Here is a 21,527-nt window from a genome sequence, read left to right as displayed (position 1 = left end):
CATAAGACTACAATTACTACTATAATAACTCCTAAAATTCCTAATTAACCTGAGCCCCAGTTATAGTCCTTTTAAGGCAATGGTCCAAGATAAATTTTAGATTTAAAACAAACTCAGCAAGTTAACACAATACCCTGGACAGTGGAATTCCTAATGGCTTTTTTCCAGCTTCTGTTTAGTTAGATGGCAGACTTATGCACAAATGCTGGAGGCTTCATTAAGGCTATTTCACATACTCCTGTTAGGTCTTACATGGCCTTCTCTTTCCACATAGCCTTTCATTCTCTTGTATATATGTTTCTTTCTTTTTAATATGTAAATTATATTGTTCTATATGTCTTTGAAAATGTATCTTCCTCATAGCATAAAAACGTTCATGGTGCCAATATTGCCAGTAACCTTTGGGAAAAATGAATACATTCCTTAGCCTTGCTTATCTGGCGAGTTGTAAACAGACTAAGATCCTTTTGAAATTCAAATCTCCCTTCATTTATCTAAAAATGCAAATTCCCTTCACACCTTACATGCTAAGCCAGCATCCATGTTAACTGATTAGTATGCCAAGCACCTAGCTTCTTTTGATGAGTTAAATCTTGCAGTCTACTTGACTATAAAAGGTAATTAAATCACAAACAGACCCAAACTGTACTTACTCCCATAAACCTATTTCTCAATAAACCAGAAAAATATTTTTAAAATATTAGTTTCATGACTCTCACAATGAAATGGGTGAAGGAACACAAACAGCAGCCTCAGGTTCAATAATACTGATCAGATTTATTCACATCACTGAGGTATGCAGTTCAGAACACCATACAAAGAACTACGTTTGTAAGTAAATTATTGAAACACAGGCAAGCATATTACTAATTCAGTCTAGTCCTACATTGTGCCTGGCCAATGGCACATCCTTCATTAAGTTGCTTAATGCTGTGACCAGCTGCAAAGTGGAAAAACTGTTCCTCAATTCTGCATTTTTCAAATCTGGAGGAGTTATTATATACAAGTGTCTGAAAAATCAAACTATTCAGGTAAGAATCATGCATTGAAGTGACAGATTTTACATAGCAATAAATTGTTTCAGCAAGCTGAATAAATTATGAAGCTACGGGGTAAGATTTTTATGACTGTGCAGGAGCTATTTTTGCCACTGAAACTCAGTAGCCAACAGCTAGAAACCAGACAATCTATTTTTCTTCTAATTTTAATTTAAGGAGCTTTTAATCCTTGTCTGGAGCATAGTTAGAACACATTAATATATTATACATCATAAATTAAAGCTCAGTTATGGCATCTAGTGGAAAGAGGCTTGATGGGTTAAATAACCTTTCCTTGTTTTGTGTTCATGATGCTATTTTAGTCTTCTTTGGCTACACAATTGATGTTAGTGACTTCTTCCATCAGAATATGTGAGTTTGTTTGGTTATTCATTTTTAAGTCGAACCTGTGAGTTTTATTTGTGTAAGAAAACTGTGACAACTTATTAATATTGTTGTTAATTTGTTCACGGTGTGTAAGAAAAACAGTTTTGTGATATGAAAGCACTGATTAAAATTGATCTTTTAATGAGTGCCTCCAGTTACAAGTGAAATTCACCTTTGCTCTCCAGCCATGTTGCTGAGAAGTAGGTCAAAATTCTCAATCTGAGCAAATGTTGATCAAGCTGTACTTGTGTGCAATTTTTATTTATTGCTAGAAGAACAAATGAAGTGGGTAAAGTCTTGTCACACTTTGGGAGAATGAGGAAAAGTGAAACCACAGCATCTTAAAAACAGAGCAAGAAAAGGCCCTGTTAGGCCTAAGGACCATGGAATAATTTTCAACTTTTTAAAAATGATTCATGCACAGGATGCAGACATTGCTGGTTAGACCAGCATTAATGCCCAGTTATGGCATCTAGTGGAAACAGGCTTGATGGGTTAGGCCAGCGTTTATTGTCCATCTCTAATTGCCATTGAGAAGGTGGTGGTGAGCTGCCTTCTTGAACTGCTGCAGTCTTATCACTGGACCATCAAACTGTCATTGAGTATTGGGTGCCTTTTATAGAAGCCACCCAAAATTCCTTCTGATTTAATGAGGTAGCTTCCACAAATGCTCAATCTGCAAAGTCTATTTAGCTCTTCAGTTAGAAGATGAAAATTACCCCCATAACCATGCAGTCCATCTCAATACTGCACTAAAAGCAAAAAATGCTGGAAGTACTGGTCATTTTCTCAATCTGAGCAAATGTTGAACAAGCTGTACTTGTCTTTACCTTGAGCTCATTGTGCAATTTTTATTTATCGCTAGAAGAACAAATGAAGTGGGTAAAGTCTTGTCACACTTTGGGAGAATGAGGAAAAGTGAAACACAGCTTTTTAAAAACAGAGCAAGAAAAGGCCCTGTTAAGCCTGAGGACCATAGGATAATTTTCAACTTTTTAAAATTATTCTTTCACGGGATACAGACATTGCTGGTTAGGCCAGCATTAAAGCTCAGTTATGGCATCTAGTGGAAATAGGCTTGATGGGTTAGGCAGTATCAGTGCAGAGAAACAGAGGTAACGGAGTGAATTTTATGGCCCCCTGCAGGTGTATTTAAAGGCATGGGAGCTTTGTAAAATAAAGTGGGTGGCAAGCCTGCCACCTTCACTCCCACCCCCAACCTATCCCCTATGTTATGGGGACTGGGAAAATGTCAGCCCACACACCCTTAGGCCAATTGGGACCCTAAAGTGGACAAGTAACTGCCACTTAAGGGACACATTCCACTTTTGGCACAATTTTTCGGTCTGCGGGGGAATGCAGAAGCAAGGCATGCAGCCCAGCAGCTTTGTCAGCACAGGCTGCTGTTAGGCACAAAGGAGGGAGGTAACTCCTTGTGGGGTTCCCCCCCACAATGGTACTCCCTGGTTTGACCACCCTGCAACCTCACTGACCTGAAACCCCACCACACACCACCCCCCCCCCACCATGTGCTGGGGTCTCCCAGTCATGCCCTCCCCAAATCCCTGGACTTACCTGAAGTCTGGGAGGCATTTTCACTTCTTCATGGGATTGGTTGTAATCCATTAGTGGTCACAACTGTCTTCTGACACTAAGATAAAAGCAAAAAACTGTGGATGCTGGAAATCCAAAACAAAAACAAAACTACCTGGAAAAACTCAGCAGGTCTGACAACATCTGCGGAGAGGAACACAGTTAATGTTTTAAGTCCGTATGACTCTTCAACAGAACTAAAGAAAAATAGAAAAGAGGTGAAATATAAGCTGGTTTAAGGGGGGGGTGGGGGGGTGGGACAGGTAGAGCTGGATAGAGGGCCAGTGATAGGTGGAGATAACCAAAAGATGTCATAGACAAAAGGACAAAGAGGTGTTGAAGGTGGTGATATTATCTAAGGAATGTGCTAATTAAGGGTAGAAAGCAGGACAAGCAAGGTACAGATAGCCCTAGTGGGGGTGGGGTGGGGAGAAGGGATCAAAATAGGCTAAAAGGCAGAGATAAAACAATAGATGGAAATACATTTAAAAATAATGGAAATAGGTGGGAAAAGAAAAATCTATATAAATTATTGGAAGAAAGGGGGATCGGAAAGGGGGTGGGGATGGAGGAGAGAGTTCATGATCTAAAATTGTTGAACTCAATATTCAGTCCGGAAGGCTGTAAAGTGCCAAGTCGGAATATGAGGTGCTGTTCCTCCAGTTTGTGTTGAGCTTCACTGGAACAATGCAGCAGGCCAAGGATGGACATGTGGGCATGAGAGCAAGGTGGAGTGTTGAAATGGCAAGTGACAGGGAGGTCTGGGTCATGCTTGCAGACAGACCGAAGGTGTTCCGCAAAGCGGTCACGCAGTCTGCGTTTGGTCTCTCCAATGTAAAGGAAACCGCATTGGGAGCAGCGAATGCAGTAGACTAAGTTGAGGGAAGTGCAAGTGAAGTGCTGCTTCACTTGAAAGGAGTGTTTGGGCCCTTGGACGGTGAGGAGAGGGGAAGTAAAGGGGCAGGTGTTGCACCTTCTGCGGTTGCATGGGAAGGTGCTGTGGGAGGGGGTTGAGGTGTTGGGGGTGATGGAGGAGTGGACCAGGGTGTCCCGGAGGGAATGATCCCTGTGGAATGCCGCCAGGGGGGGTGAAGGTAAGATGTGTTTGGTGGTGGCATCATGCTGGAGTTGGCGGAAATGGCAGAGGATGATCCTTTGAATGCGGAGGCTGGTGGGGTGATAAGTGAGGACAAGGGGGACCCTATCATGGTTCTGGGAGGGAGAGGAAGGTGTGAGGGCGGATACGCGGGAGATGGGCCGGACACGGTTGAGGGCCTTGTCAACCACCGTTGGTGGAAAACCTCAGTTAAGGAAGAAGGAAGACATGTCAGAGGAACTGTTTTTGAAAGTGGCATCATTAGAACAGAGGCGATGGAGGCGAAGAAACTGAGAGAATGGGATGGGGTGTGAGGAGCTGTAGTCAAGGTAGCTGTGGGAGTCGGTAGGCTTGTAATGAATATTGGTGGACAGTCTATCACCAGAAATTGAGACAGAGAGATCAAGGAAGGGAAGGGAATTGTCAGAGATGGACCATGTGAAAATGATGGAGGGGTGGAAAATGGAAGCAAAATTAATTAATTTTTCCAGGTCCAGTCAAGAGCATGAAGCAGCACCGAAGCAATCATCGATGTACCGGAGAAAGAGTTATGGGAGGGGTCCGGAGTAGGACTTGAACAAGGAATGTTCCACATACCCCATAAAGAGACAGGCATAGCTGGGGCCCATGCGGGTACCCATGACCACACCTTTTATTTGGAGGAAGTGAGAGGAGTTTAAGGAGAAATTGTTCAGTGTGAGAACAAGTTCAGCCAGACGGAGGAGAGTAGCGATGGATGGAGATTGTTCGGGCCTCTGTTCGAGGAAGAAGCGGAGAGCCATCAGACCATCCCGGTGGGGGAGGGAGGTGTAGAGGGATTGGACGTCCATGGTGAAGAGGAGGCGGTTGGGGCCAGGGAACTGGAAATTGTTGATATGATGTAGGGTGTCAGAGGAATCATGGATGTAGGTGGGAAGGGACTGGACAAGGGGAGAGTGAATGGTGTCAAGATAGCAAGAAATGAGTTCCGTGGGGCAGGAGCAGGCTGACACGATCGGTCTGCCGGGACAATCCTTTTTGTGGATTTTGGGTAGGAGGTAGAAGCGGGCCGTCCGAGGTTGGGAGACTATGAGGTTGGAAGCTGTGGAAGGAAGCTTCTGACACTGTTGAGACTACAAAGCTGTAGGCCAATTAGATTGGTCAGCAGCTCTCGAGGGTGGGACTTCCTGCCCATGAGGGCTGATGTCCCACTCTGCACTAATAAAGATATGCCCCAGTATATTAATGCTGCGGGGCAGCCAGACTTCATGTGTCGAGGTGCGGACTGACTTTTAGTTCGCATGGGGAGGGGGAGGCGCAGGTGGAGCGGGTAAACCATAGCAATGTTTCAGGTTAAGGTTATCTTTCATTAGAACTGAAGAAATATAGAAATGTTATGGGTCTTGAGCCAGTGAAAGAGGGGGGGCAGGCAGGAAGAACAAATGGGAAGGTCAGTGGGTGGAGGGCAGGAGAGATCAAACGACAAATAAATTTCATGGTGATAAAGCCAAAGGGAGTGTTAATAGCTATAGGAAATAAACAAAAGATGTTTCCAAATGAGATGTAAATGGCTACTATGCAGCCATCTGAATGAAACTTGAAGGGGTAAAGAAAGAAATGAGACAAGAAAGAACCAGCAAAAAAATGCATATCGAACAAGGTGGAGGCAGAGGTTATGATCTAAAATTCTTGAACTCAATATTGAGTCCAGAAGGACAGAGTGCTGAGATGAAAGATGAGGTGCTACTCCTTGAGCTCGTGTTGAGCTTTATGGGAACACTGTCGAAGCCATGAATGGAAAGGTCAGGAGGTGGAGAATGAAAATGACAAGCGATGGGAAGCTCGAGATCATGCTTGCAGACTGAACAGGGGTGTTCCACAAAGCAGTCACCCAGCCCTGTGCCACCCTCAATGTAGAGGAAAGCACATCGTGAGCAGAGAATACAGTATGCTAAATTTACATAAGTAAAAGTATATCACTGTTTCACCTTGAAGGAGCACTTGTTGTCTTGGATTGTGAGAAGAAAGGAGGTAAGAGGACAGATGTTACATTCCCTGTGCTTGCGCATGGAAAGGTGCCATAGGAAAAGGAGGGGGCATTGGGGTGACTGAGGAATGGATAAGGGTTTCACAGAGGGAGCAGTCCCTTCGGAATGCTGAAAGGGGAAGGCAGGGGAAGAAGTGTTTGGATTTTGACCAGCACTGGAGTTTGCTGAAACGGTGGAGGATGATTCATTGAAAACAAAGGCTGGTGGGTTGGAAGGTGAGGATAAAGGAAACTCCCTCATAGTTTTGGGAGAGAAGGGGATGAGTGAGAGCAGAAGTACATGAAATGGATTGGAGGTGGAGAAAAGCCCTGTCAACAACGCTGAGGGGAATCCTCAGTTGAGGAAAAGGGAAGACATATCAGAAGGGCTATTGTGGAAGGCAGCATCATCTGGGCTGATGTGACAGAGACAGAGAAATTGGGAGAATGGAATAGAGTCCTTACAGGAAGCTGGGTTTGAGGAAGTGCCATAAAGGTAGCTGTGGGAGTTTGTGAGCTTGTATTGAATGTTAGTTTCACACATATGAACATACAAATTAGGGCTAGGAGTAGGCCATTCGGCCTCTCGAGCCTGCTCCACCATTCAATAAGATCATGGCTGATCTGAATGTAACCTCAACCCCACATTCCTGCCTATCCCCGATAACCTTTCACCTCCTTGTTAATCAAGAATCTATCTAGCTCTGCCTTAAAAATATTCAAAGACTCTGCTTCCACCGCCTTTTGAGGAAGAGAGTTCCAAAGACCCACAACCCCCTGAGAGGGAAAATTTCTCCTCATCTCTGTCTTCAACGAGACACCCCTTATTTTTAAACAGTGACCCCTAGTTCCAGATTCTCCCAGAAGAGGAAACATCCTCTGCACATCCACCCTGCCAAAACCCCTCAGGGTCTTAAAGGTTTCAATTAAGTTGCCTCTCACTCTTCTAAATTCCAGTGGATACAAGCCTAACCTGTCCAACCTTTCCTCATAAGACAACCTGCCCATTCCTGGTATTCGTCTAGTAAACCTTCTCTTAACTGCTTCTAATACATTTATATCTTTCTTTAAATAGTGGACCAGTACTGTACACAATACTCCAGATGTGGTCTCACCAATGCCCTGCACAACTGAAGCATACCTGCTGTACCTGCAGACAAAGTTTTGTGATTCATGCACTAGGTCACATGGATCCCTCTGAATCTCTGAGCTCTGCAATCTCTCACCATTTAGATAATAAGCTTCTTTTCCATTCTTCATGCCAAAATGAACAATTTCACATTTGACCACATTATCCTCCATTTGCCAGATCTTTCCCCACTCACTTAAAATATCTATGTCACTTTGTAGCCTCCTTACATCCTCTTCACAATTTACTTTCCTACCTATTTTTGTGTCATCAGCCAATTTACCAACCATTCCTTCAGTCCCTTCATCCAAGTCATTTATATAAATCGTAAAAAGTTGAGGGCCCAGCACTGATCCCTGTGGCACACCACTCACCACATCCTGCAAACCAGAAAAAGTCCCATTTATGCCAACTCTCTGCTTCCTGTTAGTTAGCCAATTTTCTATCCATGCCAATATGTTACCCTCCTACACCATGAGCTTTAATTTTCTGCAATAACCTATGATATGGCACCTTATCGAATGCCTTCTGGAATTCTAAGTACAGTACATCCCCTTTATCCACAGCCTTCAAAAATCACCAATAAATTGGTTAAACATGATTTCCCTATTATAAAACTATGTTGACTCTGTCTGGTTGCCTTGAATTTTTCTAAGGGTAGGTTTTTCCGGTCGGCAAGCGGGGGTGGGGCCCGCTTGCCGATGCGTAAAATGACACGGGGATACTTTGGACATGCATCCCGACGTCACCCCGCGTCATTTAGATTATCAATTTGGCTGCGCGCCCGCCAAAATGTCAACAGCCTATTAAGGCCATTAAAAAACTAATTAGCATGATTAATGGACCTGCCTGTCCAACCTTAAGGTTGGCGGGCAGGCCGGGAGCCCAGGCGGGCTTTGGAAAAAACATGAAACCTCATCCACGGGCAGGATGAGGATTCATGAGTCTATTTATATTTTTATTAAATGTTTAAATAAATGTTATGGACATGTCCCAACTCATGTGACAGTGTCATATGAGGGGACATGGCAGGGAAATTTTTTAATCATCTTTATTGAAAGTTTTATATCAGAGTCGATCTACCTGAGGCAGCAATTTGCCTCAGGGAGGTCTGTGCGCTCTTTTGCGTGCATGCGCGAAAGAGCGCACTCCCGGCTAAGGGAACCACCCCCACCCCCCCACCCCCCTTCCCCCGCCCGCACAGGGAACATTCAGCACTTCGTGGCAGATGAATTAATTGGCCCGCCAACATAAAATGGCAGCGCGTCCCCAACTGGGGGCACCGATCAGAAACCCGCCCGCCCGCGCTCACTCCCGCACTTCCCCCCGACAGGGGAAAATGTTGCCCTAAGTGTCCTGTTATAACATCTTTAATAATAGCTTCTAACATTTTCCCTCTGACAGATGTTAGGCTAACTGGCCTATAGTTTCCTGCTTTCTGTCTCCTTCCCTTTTTGAATAAAGGAGTTATGTTTGCTATTTTCCAATCTAATGGAACCTTCCCCAAATATATGGAATTTTGGAAAATTAACCAATGCACCAACTATCTCACTAGCCACTTCTTTCAAAACCTTAGGGTGAAGTCCATCCGGAGCTTGGGATTGGTCAGCCCGCAGCCCCAACAATTTGCTCAGTTCAACTTCCCTTGTGATTGTAATTTTCCCGAGTTCCTCCCTCACTTCCATTTCCTGATTTGCAGTTACTTCCGGGACATACTTGTGACCTCTATCGTGCAGACCAAAGCAAAATACCTGTTTAATTCATTTGCCATCTCCCTACTTTCCATTATCAATTCCCCATTCACACTCTCTAAAGGACCAATGCTCACTTTGTTAACTCTTTTCTTATTTAAATATCTATAGAAGCTCTTTCTTTATATTACTAGCTAGTCTTTATATTACTAGCCAGCTTTCTCTCATACTCTAATTTTTCCCTCTTTATTAATCTTTTTGTCGTTCTTTGCTGTTCTTTATATTCTTTCCAATTTTCTGACCTGCCACCCGTCTTTGCGTAGCTATATGCTTTTTCTTTTGATACTGTCTTTAACTTTTTTAGTTAACCATGGATAGTGGGCCCTCCCCTTGGAATTTTTCTTTCTCATTGGAATGTATATATTCTGTGTATTCTGAAATATCCCTTTGAATGTCTGCCACTGAACTTCTATTGACATATCCCTTAACCTCATTTCCCAATTTACTTTAGCTAGCTCTGCTTTCATGCCCTCATAATTGCCCTTATTTAAGTTTAAAATACCAGTCTTGGACGCACTCGTTTCTCCCTAAAAATGAAAGTAAAATTCAATCATATTATGATCGCTGCTACCTAGGGGTGCCTTCACTAGGAGGTTATCAATTAATCCTATCTCATTGCTCAATACCAGGTCTAGTATAGCCTGCTCTCTGGTTGGCATCAGAACATGCTGTTCTAAGAAACTATCCCAAAAACATTCTATGTCTACACTTCCTCGTCTACACTTTGCCCATCTGAATTTTCTAGTCTATACGTAGATTAAAATCCCCATGATTATTGCTGTACCTTTCTGGCAAGCTCCCATTATCTCTTCTTTTACACTCTGTCCTAGTGTGTAATTACAGTTAGGAGGCCTGTACACCACTCCCACAAGTGACTGTTTGCCTTAATCGTTCCTCGTCTCAACCCAAACTGCTTCTACATCCTGGTTTCTTGAACTTAGGTCATCCCTCTCTAATGTGCTAATGCCATAATTAATTAACAGAGCCACCCCTCTACCTGTTCTTAACTTCTTGTCTTTCCTGAATGTCGTGTGCCCTTCGATATTCACATCCCAATCTATGTCATCGTGTAGCCACGACTCTGTAATGGCTATCAGATCGGACTTATTTAGTTCCATTTGCATTATTCGTTCATCTGTTTTGTTCCAATACTACATGTGTTTAGATACAGAGCTTTTAGTTTCATCCTTTTATTATTTTTGTAACATCTAGCCTTATCTGATTTACTCTTAGATTTGTACTCTCTGTCCCTTCAAGTCACAGTCAGTTTATCATTTCCCATATTAATACCTGTCCCTCTTGCCTTGTCTCTACTCTTTGGTTTACCACATCTTCCCAAATTTGATCCCTATCCCCACTATTCAGTTTAAAACCCTCTCTACTTTGTTAGTTTGGCAGCTCGCAAGGACACCAGCCCCAGCACCGTTCAGGTGTAGACCATCCCAACAGTACAGATCCCACTTTCCCCAACACTGGTACTAGTGCCCACAAACCAAAACCCACTTCTCCCACACCAGTCTTTGAGCCACACATTCATTTATCTAATCTTATTTGTTCTGTGCCAATTTGCACATGAATCAGGTAATATTCCAGAAATTATTACCTTTGAGGTTCAGCTTCTTAATTTGGTGCTTGGCTCGTCATACTGACTATGCAGAGCCTCCTTTCTCATCCTGCCTTTGTTGTTGGTACCTACATGGACCACGACCACTGGATCCTTCCTCTCCCACTGGAAATTCCTCTCCAGCCCTGAGCAGATGTCCTAAACCCTGGCACTGGGCAGGCAACAAAGCTGTCTGGACTTTGCTACACAGAACAGTGTCAATCCATCTTACTATACTGTCCCTTACTACCACTATATTCCTTGTTGCTCCCCCCACTTGGATGGCTTCCTGTACCAAGGTGCCATGGTCAGTTTGTTCATCCACCCTGCAGCCCCCACTCTCATCCAAAGAAGCTGAGAAAACTTCAAACCTGTTGGACAATTGCAGAGCCTCACACTCCTGCCCTCTGGGTTCCCTTGCCTGGCTTGCTCACTGAAACACCCTCCTGCCCTGGCCACTGACCAAATCAGAAGACGCTATCCTAAGTGGTGTGACTGCCTCCAGGTATAAAGCATCCATATAACTTCCCCCCTCCCTGATGTGTCGCAGAGTCTGCAGCTCAGCCTCCAGCTCAATGACTCTGAGCCGAAGTTCCTCAAGCCGCAAACACTTACTGCAGACGTGTCTGCCCTGGATCACAATGTTACCCAGGAGCTCCCACATGCTGCAGCCTTGACAAATCACCCGTCCTGCCATTCTTATTGTGTTATAAATAATTAATTAATTGTATTAATCATTTCTTTAATGTTGCTTTCTTATATATTTGATTAACTTTACCACCAAATTGTGTACTATTTTAAACGTTAGGGGTAGAATAGAACTTACCCACTTACCAGATACTCACCAAACTGCTAGCTCCTTTCCCTGTAGTAGAGCAAGAACCAATTTCTACAGGGTGAGAAAGAGACAGTGAACAACTCCTTCTCCCCCTAACTCTCACCAAACTCCAAGTCTTCGCTCAGTTTGTCAGCTGCACTAAAGAACCCTGAATTTATTGTAAATTGAACTGGGGCTACAGTAACCAGATTCAATCAGTTAACTAATTAACTACTTAGCTCCTCCAGCTGAGAGTGAGTTTACCCTGTCTAAACTTCAAGGAAGAAAGAACTTAGCTTGCTTACACAGTTTCCTTCCAGTTACTGCTAAATACAGACTAGATTATATTTTAGGATCAAAATTTAAGAACAAAATTAACACTTAAAACTCCCCTCTCACCAAACTCCAAGTCTTCACTCAATTTGTCAACTGCACTCCTTTTGCCTATCTCCAGAAATGGAGACAGAGAAGCCAAGGAAGGGAATGGAAGAATCAAAGATGGACCAGGTGAAGGTTAGAGAAGGCTGGAAATTAGAAACAAAGTCAACGAAATTCTCCAGTTCATGGCAAGAGCAGGAGGCAACACCAATACAGTCATTAATGTACCAGAAAAAGAGAGAAGAGATGGAGCCCAAGTAGGACTGGAACAAGGAATGTTCCACTTATCCTACAAAAAGGCAGGCATAGCTAGGATCCATGCTGGTACCCATAGCAAAACCTTTTATTTGGAGGAAGTGAGTGAAGTTGAAAGAGAAGTTGTTCGATGTGAGAACAAGCTCAGCCAGGTGGGGGAGAGTGTGGGGGTTGGGCCTCCACTTGAGGAAGCAGCGGAAATCTCTGAGAATATCCTGATGATGTTGGAGGTGTAGAGGGATTGGACATCTATGGTGAAAAGGAAATGATTAGAGCCAAGAAACTGGAAACTGTTGAAGTGACATAGGACATTGGAAGAGTCACAGATGTAGCTAGGAAGAGACTGGACAAGGGGAGAAAAAATGGAGTGAGGTAGTTAGAAGTAAGTTCAATGAGGCAAAAACAGGCTGAAACAATGGGTCAACCAGGTCAATCTCATTTATGCAGCTGCTTAGTGACATCCTTGACCTTGTCACCTGAGAGCCAACATACCATCTTGGAATCACGTCTGCTGCCACAAAAATACCTGTCTGTTCCCCTAACTATAGAATCCACTATCACTATTGCTTTCCCAATCTTCCTCATGCCCCTCTGTATAGCTGAACCACCCATGATGGCATAGACTTGGCCCTGGCTGTACTCCCTAGAGGAAGTCTCACTCTTACCAGTATTCAGAACTGAATACAGGCAGGACAGCAAGATGCACTCAATGGATTCCTTCACTACCTGCCTGGTCCTCCTTGTCTGTCTGGTGGTCACACATTCTCTGTGTACACCTGCACACCCTTAAGCTGCAGGGTGACAACATCTAGAAACATGTTATCCATGTAATTCTCAGCCTGTCAGATGCATCGCAGTGATGCCAGCTGCCACTCAAGCTCTGAAGCCTGGACCTTGCGCTCCTCCAGTGAATGACACCTCCTGCAACTGTGGTTACACAGAACACGAGAGATATCATGGAATTCCCCCATGGCACAAGATAGACATTTCTCAGGACTGAAGTGGCCTGATATACCTCTATTTATTACACTATTAACTAGATTGAGAGAAATAAACTTAAGGCTTAGGTAAACAGTGACCAGCTACTCATCTATCAGCTCCTCCCCTTGTGCTGACATCACTTTATTTTATAGTACATGTCATGAAAAGCAGGTCACAGACACAAATCGCTTACAGGCATATTGAACCTTTTAAGGAAGACCTGTGTTTTTTAAAAGAAATACAAGCAAAGACACTGAGCAAAAGATGGCTGGTAATGTAAAGTGACCACTTTCTGGAAAAGTCCTATGCGGATTATACTGACAGACCTGTCCTGAGGGAACGTGGAATGTAGCACCTGAAAAGGTGTGAAGGCCTTCTCCAAGCAGAGATACTTGAGAGGGAGATAGAAAAGATGCAAAAGACTGATTTCCATGTCTCAGCAGTCAGCCAAAAAATCCATCTCCTGTTGATTTACATCTCAAAATATGTAAAATGGTCTGAGATGAAAGAAAAAATGGACTCTGGGTGCAGACATGCCATCCCCCCACCCTCCTGGGAATACACAGGGAAAATGGGTTAAAAAGCTAGTTTCAGACCAGTGAATGAGTGACAGAAACAAGAAGAAACACCAACCAGTCACGCCTGCAGTTTGCAGGTGAAGTCTCTCTCTCACTTGCTGATGCTAGAGGCAAGGGTCAGCAGAAGCCACAATCAAACAGGAAATAGGACATCCTCTTCAGCTATGCTGCAGAACCAAGTGTCTCCAACTGTCTGCGAATCTGCCAAGTCAGCTCTACTGGAATCACCCAGCTTAACAGCCAATACTGGCATCTATGGCTCATGGACTAGCAAAGAACTGATTTGTTTTTTTTTACTTTTATTTGGACTTAACTTCTCATTTCTAATCGGTGTGTATGTGTGGCATTTTTATTATTTTTCTCGGGTTTTAGTAACTACTCTTTCTTTGACCAAGGAAGCCTGGTTAAATTGGCTCTTTATAAAAAGTAAATACATTTGGACTGGGAAAAGGCATCCGGGGGAAAGGATTTTTAAATTAACCTTGTTGCAACTAACCAAGGGGGTCGAATAAAGAAGGGGAGCCAGCTCATTCCTCCACACCCTGTATCATGACAAAATTGGGGTCCCATCCCTGTCATTACAAATTGAGGATCTCGTCTGGAAACTCAACAAATTGGGAGGCCTCATCTGGGGATCGGTCATAACTGGAGGTTAACGTAAATGCTTACTTAACTCTTATTATCTACATACTTCAAACGTTAGCTTAATTAAAAATTATGAACTCTTTAATGTTACCTCTCTTTATTTAATTTAATTTTAATTTTATCCTCCTAGACCTGATTAATGAAACATTAATCATGATAAAATGATATTTTACACAATATTGTTATGGTCCCCGCTGAGGTTAGCCCTGGACAAGCCTGATCCCAGGGTGGAACACAGCTTGATAGATCCTAACTTTTATTTGTTTTTTTAGATACGTGGAGAGTCGCTACTGCACAGAGTCACAGGAGTCAGCTGATGAACTTTTAACAAAAGAATAAAACATTTATTCAACAAGAAAATATAAACTATATTACAATACTCCTTCACCCACAATGACACCTTTTATAGATATATGCAGATTTGTAAGGATATCACAAGTTACAAAGTATCTTATGCTCTAATGTTCACAGTAAGTACACAGTCCATGTAAACCAGTGGTAGACACACCATACTCTGAAACCAAGTGACAGATGCCACCTTAACCAGGGCTATGGATCCCTCCTCAACTCCGCCGCCATCGCCCCCCAGCCCCAGCTAACCAGTCTCACTGCAGTCTGTCTTTCAAACAAGGGTTTCCAATCTCCACTTTCCAAGGACTCACTTTGGTACCTTCTCACAAACCAACATTTCTCTCAGGTGTCTTCCATAAGGGTCCACCTCCAGAGTTTCAAACTCTCGTTCCGATTTTCCTCTCCCCTGGGTCACCGCATACATTCAAGCTGCCTTCCATGCACTCTCTCTCACCAACTCAGCCATCAACAGTACCACTGCTTCACATGCCCAAAGTAAAGAGTTACAGACCTTCAGCCGTCTCTTTGGACCTTCTTGCCTCTTGTAAGTTGTTCTTGCTTTAAATCTGCTTTCTGCAGCTTTTGCCTCTTTAAATATGAAACTTGGAGCCTTTCTCTCTTAACTTTATTTACCAGACATTTTCCAGGATCGTATCCTTTCTTTGACAAGAAGGTTTACTTGGGACTTTCTCCTATTCCACTCCCCTGGATTTTGGGGTCCTTTCTTTAGCTTGGGATTTGTTATCTGTCCCTTTTCCTCCAGTCTCTCTCTAGCAGCTACTTTCAACCAATTTTAGCTTGGAACTGGCAATCAGTCCCTTCTGGTGGTTCCTGTTTGGCAGCAATCTTCAAACTGAACTCAAAACTGCTGTTTCTTTAGTTTTTTTGTGTGTGTTTGTAGGAGGGACCTGCCTCTCTGGACCCCTGTTGCTAGGCAACAGCAGTTTTTTTTCTACTCTTGTTTTCTTAACTTAGCTTACAGTCGTAAAACTCTTATTAGAAATGCAAGCATCTTTTAAAGCGAAACTAAAACTCAATTTGAACTTTCTTAACAGAGATATAGAATTACAAATCAAACTTTAACATTAAGGCTAAAATTCATTCCTAAAACCTACAAATACAAAGGTAACTTACTTAAACTATCTCCATTTCCTAACAATATACAATGCATGAAACATAATTAAAATTTATTATTTTTGTCAAATTAGCTTACTTTGAATTTTTTAATACTGACAAATTGACACAGTATTTTTATAGGTTGATTAAATTAAAATAAATGTTTATGTGTAGACACACCCCTGTGTAGCTCCTTGAGCTATGGTATGAGTGTGTTATTGTTATATAAGCCTTACTGCTTATACCACTCTGCAATGAAAATATAAAAGACAAAAATGTTGCACAGTGAAGTTTTCCCAATCAGAGCTAAATTACTTGGAATAATTAACAAATCTGCATCAGTGCAATGCAAAACCAGTTGATTTCTTGCTTTTCACTCTGAGTGTGAACCCAATTTGTGTGTTTATAAGTGAATGAAGATGAGAAAAGCTCTTGAACTAAGAGCTTAGGTGCTTTTATGTTGCAACTTTAGCAACACTGCAAAGTGTTTCCAATGCCACCTTTATTGCCCATCCCTAGTTCTCCTGAGTGTATTAAGAAGCAATGATATAATATGGAATCACTGGTAGATCAGACTTAGTCTAGAAGCAGAAGATAACTAGAGGACACAGTTTAAAAATAAGGGGTCTCCCTTTTAAGATGGAGATGAGGAGAATTTTTTTTTTCTCTCAGAGGGTTGTTGGTTTTGGAATTCTCTTCCCTGGAGAGCAGTGGAACAGGCTCATTGAATGTTTTTAAGGCTGAGTTAGATAGATTCTTGATTGGCAAGGGAGTCAAAGGGTATAGGGGGCAGAAAGGAAAGTGGAGTTGAGGCCACGATCAGATCAGCCATGATATTATCAAATGGTGGAGCAAGCTCGATGGGCTGGATGGCCTACTCCTGCTCCTAAATCATATATATGTTCATATGTATGCATGATAGAGAAGGCAAGTTCTCTTCCTTGAAGGACATTATTAAACCAGTTGCATTTTAATATCAGTCTGGCAGCTTTTGTAGTCAATTTTCTTGCTGCTAGTCCAGACTTATCCCAGATATTAAGTGTAATTTTGACTTTGTGCAACAGTGCAAAACGTGCAATAGTGAATCAACAGCACATTTTACGTCTCCCCCGATTTCTATTGACTTCAGTTAATTCACTATCACCTGTTTTATACAATCGCACACAATTCCCACACTGAATTCAAAACTTTCCATCATAAGATTTGAGTTCAGACTTCTGGGTTTCTAGTCCAGTAGCATATTCACTATATCACCTTATTATATCCCTTATTCACTTCAGTGGCTGTATCACTAAGAATTGGCACAATTTAGCACATCTATGAATGGCAAATTTTAGACACCTTAGGGAACTAAAATTTGAACCCAAGGCTAGAACCAGCCTTAGAAATTTACCACATCAAAGGAATCTATTGAACCAATCATGTCTGTGCTGCAACAACCAATAGCTAATCCCATACTTTCCTCATTATTCTGCTTCAAGTATTTATCCATATTTTTCCTTTTAATATGCAATGAATGTTCCCCTCAACCAATCCCTATGACAGGCATTCCATGCTTCAACTTGCAAATCTCACTCCTTACTCACTTCATGGTAATTTTAAAATGACAACTCTTCATCATTGACTCCTCAACCAAAGGAAATAGCTTTTCCTGATTCATTCCACTAAAGCTCGTCACAATTTTAAAAAAACAATTACAAAATCTTCTCTTAACCCTTACTCCCCCAATGGGAACAATCTGAGTAACAATGAAGCTTCTCCTCTGATTTACAATTTCCCTGCATTACCCTGGCGAACCTACATTGTAAACTCTATTAGGAAGAAATTGATCCATGTTTCACCTGAGAAAAGAGGTGCATAACTGGACCAATTTTATGGAGCTGTGTCTCATGTCCAAGGATGCTTAAAATGCGTCCAAAGTCATATTGACCTCAAATGATAGCCAGGTGTCCTGGGCAACTGTATTGAACAGGCTTTAGGCCCCTTTCATAGGTTACTGAGGAGACACATGACTATTTAAAGAACCCTTCAAGAACTTGGACATTGCTGAGCAGAGCAGTCCCCTGACCTACTCCATTCAGGTTTTACGTGTTCACTGTGGCCTTATGAGGGCCACCAACAAACAGGTAAGCTCCCTTTTTAGTTGGTATCTTTATGTGGAGCAGAAATGTTCCTGCCAGCTCCATAGCTTTTCTGGGGACTGGCCTGTTTACCTTTCCCTCCTCCAATGATCTACCTGAGGGTCACTGCCGGTGAAGTCACAGGCAATGCACCACTGACAAAAACCACCAAGAAAATAGCGGGATAAAGCAGTGGTAGTTCAGAAAGACCCCATAAAGCAATGGGAGTTCAGAGAGAGAGAGCCCATAAAGCAGCAGGAGTTCAGTGATAAAGCCATAAAGCAGCAGGAGTTCAGTGATAAAGCCATAAAGCAGCATGAGTTCAGAGAGAGCCCATAGAGCAGCAGGCATTCAGAGGTTGCCCATAAAGGAACAGGAGTTCAGAGAGAGAGCCCATAAAGCAGCAGGAGTTCAGTGATAAAGCCCATGAAGCAGCATGAGTTCAGCGAGAGCCCACAGAGCAGCAGGCGTTCAGAGTGGTCGCCCATAAAGGAGCGGGCGTTCAGAGACAGAGAGCCCACCATAAAGCAGCAGGAGTTCAGAGAGAGCCTAGAAAGCAGTGGGAGTTCAGAGTGGTCACCCATAAAGGAGCGGAAGTTCAAGGAGAGAGCCCATAAAGTAGCTCAAGTTCGGTGATGGAGCCCGTAAAACAGTGGGAATTCAGAGAGACAGAGAGAGAGCCCATAAAGCAGCAGGAGTTATTTTTATTCATTTACTGGATGTGGGCTTCACTGGCTAGGCCAGTATTTATTGCCCATCCTTAGTTTCCCTTGATAAAGTGGTGGTGAGCTGCCGTCTTGAACCTCTGCAGTCCATGTAGTGTAGGTACACCCACTGTGCTGTTAGAAAGGGAGTTCCAGGATTTTGACCCAGCAACAGTGCAGGAACGGTGATACATTTCCAAGTCAGAATGGTGAGTGACTTGGAGGGGAACTTCCAGGTGTTGCTGTTCCCATCTGTCTGCTGCCCTTGTTCTTCTAGATGGTAGTGGTCGTGAGTTTGGAAGGTGCTCTCTAAGGAGCGTTGGTGAATTCCTGCAGTGCATCTTGTAGATGGTACACACTGCTGCTACTGTGCGTCAGTGGTGGAGGGAATGAATGTTTGTGGATGTGGTGCCAATCAAGCGGGCTGCTTTGTCCTGGATGGTGTCAAGCTTCTTGAGTTTTGTAGGAGCTGCACTCATCCAGGCAAGTGGGGAGTATTCCATCACACTCCTGATTTGTGCCTTGTAGATGGTGAACAGGCTTTGGGGAGTCAGGAGGTGGGGGTCACTCATCGCATGATTCCTAGCCTCTGACCTGCTCTTGTAGCCACAGTATTCATATGGCTAGTCCAGTTCAGTTTCTGGTCAAGGGTAACCCCCCAGGATGTTGATAGTGGAGGATTTAGTGATGATAATATCATTGAACATCAAGGGGCGATGGTTGGACTCTCTCTTATTGGAGATGGTCATTGCCTGACACTTGTGTGGCACAAGGTTACTTGCCACTTGTCAGCCCAAGCCTGGATATTGTCCAGGTCTTGCTGCATTTGGACATGGACTGTTTTGGTATCTGAGGACTCGTGAATGATGCTGAACATTGTGCAATCATCAGCGAACATCCCCACTTCTGACCTTATGATGGAAGGAAGGTCATTGATGAAGCAGCTGAAGATGGTTGGGCCAAGCACACTACCCTGAGGAACTCCTGCTGTGATGTCCTGGAGCTAAGATGACTGACCTCCAACAACCACAACCATCTTCCTTTGTGCTAGGTATGGCTCCAACCAGCAGAGTTTTCCCCCTGATTCCCATTGACTCCAGTTTTGCCAGGGCTCCTTGATGCCACACTCAGTCAAATGCTGCCTTGATGTCAAGGGCAGTCACTCTCACCTCACTTCAGGAGTTCAGTTCTTTTGTCCATGTTTGAACCAAGGCTGTAATGAGGTAAGGAGCTGAGTGGCCCTGATGGAACCCAAACTGGGTGTTAGTGAGCAGCTTATTGCTAAGCAAGTGCCGCTTGATAGGACTGTTGATGACCCCTTCCATTACTTTACTGATGATCAAGAGTGGGCAGATGGGGTGGTAATTGTCCGGGTTGGATTTGTCCTGTGTTTTGTGTACAGGACATACCCGGGCAATTTTCCACATAGCCGGGTAGATGCCAGTGTTGTAGCTGCACTGGAACAGCTTGGCTAGGGGAGAGGCAATTTCTGGAACACAAGCCTTCAGCACTATTGCCGGAATATTGTCAGGGCCCATAGCCTTTGCAGTATCCAGTGCCTTCAGCCGTTTCTTAATATCACGTGAAGTGAATTTAATTGGCTGCAAACTGCCACCTGTGATGCTGGGGACCTCCGGAGGAGGCCAAGATGAATCATCCACTCGGCACTTCTGGCTGAAGATTGTAGCAAATGCTTCAGCTTTGTCTTTTGCACTGATGTGCTGGGCTCCTCCATCATTGAGGATGGGGATATTTATGGAGCCTCCTCCTCCAGTGAGTTGTTTAATTGTCCACTACCATTCATGACTAGGTGTGGCAGGGCTGCAGAGCTTAGATCTGATCCGTTGGTTGTGGGATCGCTTATCCCTGTTTATTACTTGTTGCTTAAGCTGTTTGGCAAGCAAGTATGCCTGTGTTGTTGCTTCACCAGGTTGACACCTCATTTTTAGGTATGCCTGGTGCTGCTCCTGACATGCCCTCCTGCACTCTTCATTGAACCAGGGTTGATCCCCTGGCTTAATGGTAATGGTAGAGTAGGGGATACGCCAGGCCATGAGGTTACAGATTGTGTTTGACTACAATTCTGCTGCTGCTGATGGCCCGCAGCACCTCATGGATGCCCAGTCTTAAGTTGCTAAATCTGTTCGATATCTATCCCATTTAACACGGTGGTAGTGCCACACAACACGATGGAGGGCATCCTCAATGTGAAGGCGGGACTTTGTCTCCACAACGACTGTGCATTAGTCACTCCTACCAATACTGTTGTGGACAGATGCATCTGTGGCAGGCAGGTTGCTGATGATGAGGTCAAGTATGTTTTTCCCTCTTGTTGTTTCCCTCACCACCTGCTGCAGACCCAGTTTAGCAGCTATGTCATTTAGGACCCAGTCAATTCAGTCAGTAGTGGCGCTACTGAGCCATTCTTGGTGATGGACATTGAAGCCCCCCACCCAGAGTACATTCTGGGCCCTTTCTACGCTCAGTGCTTCCTCCAAGTGGAGTTCAACATGAAGGAGCACTGATTCATCAGCTGAGGGAGGGCGGTACATGATAATCAGCAGGATGTTTCCTTGCCCATGTTTGACCTGATGCCATGAGACTTCATGGGGTCTGGATTCGATGTTGAGTACTCCCAGGGCAACTCCCTCCCGATTGTATACCACTGCTGCCACCTCTGCTAGGCATGTCCTGCCGGTGGGACAGGATATACCCAAGGATGGTGATGGTTTTGTCTGGGACATTATCTGTAAAGTATAATTCCATGAGTATGACTATGTCAGGCTGTTGCTTGATTAGTCTGTGAGACAGCTCTCCAAATTTTGGCACTAGCCCCCAGATATTAGGAAGGAGGACTTTGCAGGGTCGACAGGGCTGAGATTGCCATTGTCATTTCTGGTGCCTAGGTCGATGCCAGGTGATCCGTCCGGTTTCATTCCTTTTTTGTGACTTTGTAGCAGTTTGTTACAACTGAGTGGATT

The sequence above is a fragment of the Cetorhinus maximus genome, chromosome 1, assembly GCF_964194155.1.
Source record: "Cetorhinus maximus chromosome 1, sCetMax3.hap1.1, whole genome shotgun sequence".
Classification (NCBI taxonomy): Eukaryota; Metazoa; Chordata; class Chondrichthyes; order Lamniformes; family Cetorhinidae; genus Cetorhinus; species Cetorhinus maximus.
Note: the sequence above shows the minus strand (reverse complement) of the source record.